This window comes from Gopherus evgoodei, chromosome 7 (genome assembly GCF_007399415.2).
Source record: "Gopherus evgoodei ecotype Sinaloan lineage chromosome 7, rGopEvg1_v1.p, whole genome shotgun sequence".
Classification (NCBI taxonomy): Eukaryota; Metazoa; Chordata; order Testudines; family Testudinidae; genus Gopherus; species Gopherus evgoodei.
The window spans coordinates 80,984,269-80,988,509 of NC_044328.1; the positions used below are offsets into that span (position 1 = coordinate 80,984,269).

The 4,241-nt window shown below is 63.8% G+C and overlaps 1 pseudogene; it reads right to left on the bottom strand.

Moving 5' to 3' along the window:
- Positions 1-428: 428 nt before the first annotated feature.
- On the bottom strand, positions 429-3,691 carry LOC115655220 (annotated as a pseudogene).
- Between the last annotated feature and the right edge of the window lie 550 nt (positions 3,692-4,241).

A 4,241-nucleotide genomic window follows, 5' to 3' on the forward strand; every position in this document is an offset into this window, starting at 1 on the left:
CTCCATGAGGGGTGGGGAACCGACAGCCAGAGCAGACCCTGCCCCACCTGCAGCCCCGCTTGGTGCGGCCCAGTTCTGGTGGCTGAGTCCCTGCTGAGGGCACCACATTCTCTGGGGACTGATTCTGACCCCATGCCAGGAGCCTGGAGGGGCTGGTCACTCACCTCCAGATTCCCACACCCTCCCCGGCTCTGTGCCAGGCTGGCGTCACCACAGGGCACCCACTCCATTCATCCTGAATAGACAGCCTGGCCTCCATTGCTGCACCCCCGGAACGGGCTCTAGGGCAGCCACTGGGTGGGGGGGATTCCAGATGGAATTCTCTGCCAGGCTCCTCTGTCAACGAGCTGGTCGCCAGGCACGTTTGACGAGGAGAGCGGGGAGCGCAGCCCTGGCAACGCTGACCTGGCAAGCCGGCCCAGAGCAGGCTAAGCTCCCTGCTGTGCCCAGTGCCGGGCAGCATGCTCTCCCGCATGGCCCATGTGGGTCCATGTTGTGTGTTTCTCCAGCGCACGTCTGCGGGTACCTGTGCCCAGGAAAAGCACCTCATAGTGCCCGTCGGCTGCGTCCACCTGGTCCACGGCCACGGTGGTGAACTTGTAGTGCACGTTACTGCGCACCACCAGTGGCTGGCGATGCATGGGGTACACAGCATGGTACCTCAGCGGGTGCGAGCGCATGAAGTTGATCACTTCGTCTGGGTAATCCTTGGTCGACTTCATGGAGGGAGTGAAGGTGCCTCCGGGACACTGAAACACAGAGTGGGCAGCTAAGACACCAGCTCCACCCCACAGCCCAACCTCCCTTCTCCCAACCATGGCTTGGCCTCCCTGCACTTCCCACCCGTGGTCTGGTTTCCCCCCGCCCCAGCCCATGGCACAACCTCTGCCCTGTCCCCTGAGGCATGATTCCTCCACCCATGACCGGCGCTAGGGTTTTGAGCGCCCTAGGCGGATGGCAATTTTGGTGCCCTGCGCGCTGGTCCCGCAGCTCCGGTAGAGCTGCCACAGTGGTGCCTGCGGAGGGTTCGGTGCTCTGCGGCTCCGGTGGAGCTGCCGCAGTGGTGCCTGCAGGTGGTCCACCGGAGCTGCGCGAGCAGCCGACCGTCCACAGGCACGACTGCGGCAGCTCCACGGGAGCTGCGGGACCAGCGGACCCTCTGCAGGCACCACTGCGGCAGCTCCACAGGAGCCGCCTGCTGCCCCCTCCAGCAAAACGGCGCCCACCAATTATTCTGGCGCCCTAGGCGATTGCCTAGGCTGCCTAAATGGTAGCGCCGGCCCTGCCTCCACCCCACAGCATGGCCCGCCTCCCGATGCACAGCCCCTACCCCACCACATGGCACGGCCCTGCCATTCCCCCAGGGCATGGCCCCCACCCCACCCATTCTGCAGGACACCTCACCGCATGGCACACCCCCCGCCATATCCCCAGGGCATGGCCCCCACCCCACCCAACCTCCAGGACAGCTCATGCCCCTGGGCATTGTTCTTCCCACCTCTTCCTTCCTGAATGCATCGGCACACCCATCCTGCAGCCAGCATCGGGTGCCATGAGACCCCGACCCACGGCAATCATCTCACATGTGCCCCCTTCACGGGGAGCCTCTGACTTCTCCATTCCCCACTGCACTGGCCTTGTGCCCTGCCTCTGCCGAGGCCTGGGATTGTGGTATAGGGGGACCCTCTGCCCTGGCAGATCAGGCTGTGTGCCCCTGGTGCAGAGACTGGCAGAGCCCTGGCACGAGGTCAGTATGGGGCAGTGCTGGGCTGAGCACCCCACCCACTGATGCCCTCTCTCCACGCAGCAGGCAGCTAGGCAGCCAAAGGGCCAAGTTGCCCCTGGCCCTGCTGGGAAGAGGGGCTTGAGGGTGCCCATGGTGGGGGGGTCCTGGCAGGGGACTCAGCCCACCCAGGGCTAGGCTGACAGAAGGTTGGCTGACGGCCATTGCTTTGGGCTGCTTCCAAACCAGGCCAGGCTGTGCGAAGCCCAGGCAGCTGTCAAAGGTTCCAAGGGCCATGGCCAGGCCTGGAGCCAGCCAGCTTCCCACAGGGCAGGGCAGTGCCAGCCCCCTCCCTTGACGCTGAGTGCACAATCTCGTGGCCCTTCCCTCAGCCCCCTGCCCAGCCTCCCAGCCCTGGCAAGATGCATCCCCTCATGGCCACAGCCTGTCTGCCACTCTCAGGGCTCTCCTTGAGTCATGTGCCAGGCCTGGCTTGGCCAGGGGGAGTTGCTCTAGGCCCCATCGTGGGGCAGGTTCCAGGACTCCTGGTCCTGGGGGAGCAGCGTCAGAGTCTCTGCCCAGGGGAGGTCCCTGCCCAGACACACGCACTGGCGGGCACTCTGTGATTATGTCCCTCGCCCCACACCTCCAGCGCCCATCACTGTAGCCATCCCCAGAGGACCCCCGCTCCCCTGCTGCCAGCCCTGCCGGGCGCTCTGGCAGGAGGCCCCCAATCATACTTACGATGCCCAGGCTTGGATAGGGCATTTTGTCCGTATATGGCATCCACTGGTAGTTGGGTCCCTCCTTGTGGGCGAAGGGCCGTTGAAGACCATGCGGATGTCGGCCATGGAGTACATGCACACAGCGGAGCCTTTGAACACAGACCTGGGGGTGGAGGGGGGGAGCATCACATTATCCCTAGGAGGCACCTCTGTTAAACCCACCTTGAACCCATTCCCTGCCCTGACCTGCCAGACAGGGACCCACCCAGTCGGACTGGGACAGCACCTCGAGCTCTCTGCTCATGTGGGATCCAGAAACGCTCATCGCCAATGCATGTGAGGGGGCCTGTGCCCAGGGGGCCAGGATCCCAGCCTGGCATGGGGGTCTCAGGGCTCCACTGGCCTGAAGGTGATGGCCCAGCGATGCCCAGACATGTCTAGGGAACGGCCCTATTTAGCTGCTTTGCCTGTGATCCTGGATCTCTGCAGAGGCAGATCTGGAGGGATCAAGGTCCTCAGCAGCTGTCCGGCCTGGCCTCTCCTGCTGGGACTGACTCAGTGACGCCAGCTGGCACGCAGCAAGGCTGCTTGCGTGCTTAATGCACTGGCCTGGGCGCCAGGATGTCTGGGTTCCATGCCTGGCTCTGCCACAGAACTGCGCTGTGACCCTGAGCCAGTCACTAACCTATCAGTGCCTCAGTTTCCCCATCTGTGAAATAGTGTGTGCCTCCCTGTCGGGGGTGGGTATAATGCTTTCCAAGGCTCTGGGTTATAATGGGTGAAACCCCAGTCAAGCTGGGATCCCCTCCCCTGCAGCAGCACGAGACGTCCTCAGACACCTCTGCCCCCCGGCAGTGATCAGCTGGACAGGTGGGGCTGGCTTCAGCAGGAGGAAAGAGACCCCTTTGCACCCACAAAGCCCCGGGGAGAGTGGGGCTAGATAGAGAGTGCCAGCCCAAGCCTGTGCGAGATAGGGCAGAGCCCAGCATCACCGAGCATTGTGGGGTTTCTGAGGTAGGGGAGAGGAGCTGATAGAGGCACAGGCAGGAAAGGGGGAGTCTCCAGCCATGCAGCCCCTCCTGCCTGAGCTCAGACTGTGTGACAGGAGGCCAGGCCGTCCAGCCCCGGAGGGGGGCACCAGAGAGATAGGGGAATGGAGCCCAACGGTGCACTTCTCTCACCTGGGGGGGGGCTGACCCCAAATCCTCTCCGCCAGCACCGGGATGGGCCTGATCCTAACCATCTCTGCCCTGTGCCAGGATGGGCATGACCCAGAGCCCTCCTTGCCAGCCCCAGGACAGACCTGACCCAGAACCCTCTCTGCCCTGCCCCAGAACAGGCCTTATCCAGAACCCTCTCTGCCCACACTGGGACAGGCCTGACCCAGAGCCCTCTCTGCTGGCACTGGGATGGGCCTGACCCAGAACCCCCTCTGCTGGTGCTGAGACAGGCCTGACCCAGAGCCCTCTCTGCCCCATGCTGGAATGGGCCTGACCCAGAGCCCCCTCTGCTGGTGCCAGGACAGGCCTGACCCAGAACCTTCTCAGCCAGCACTGGGATAGGCCTGACCCAGAACCCCCTCTGCCCATCCGAGACAGGCAGGGACCACTAGCCGTGGGGGAGCTCCCAGCTACTCTGGTTCCAGCCTTTCACAGCAAGGAGCAATGTAAGGAGCCATGTACACACACGCTCCAGCACCCATGGTATGGAGCCTGCCCAGTGGGGTGCAATTTCCCCTAAGGGTGCAGAGCCCTGCACTACTGCACCCCACTGGCTCTGGACCTGGGCAACAC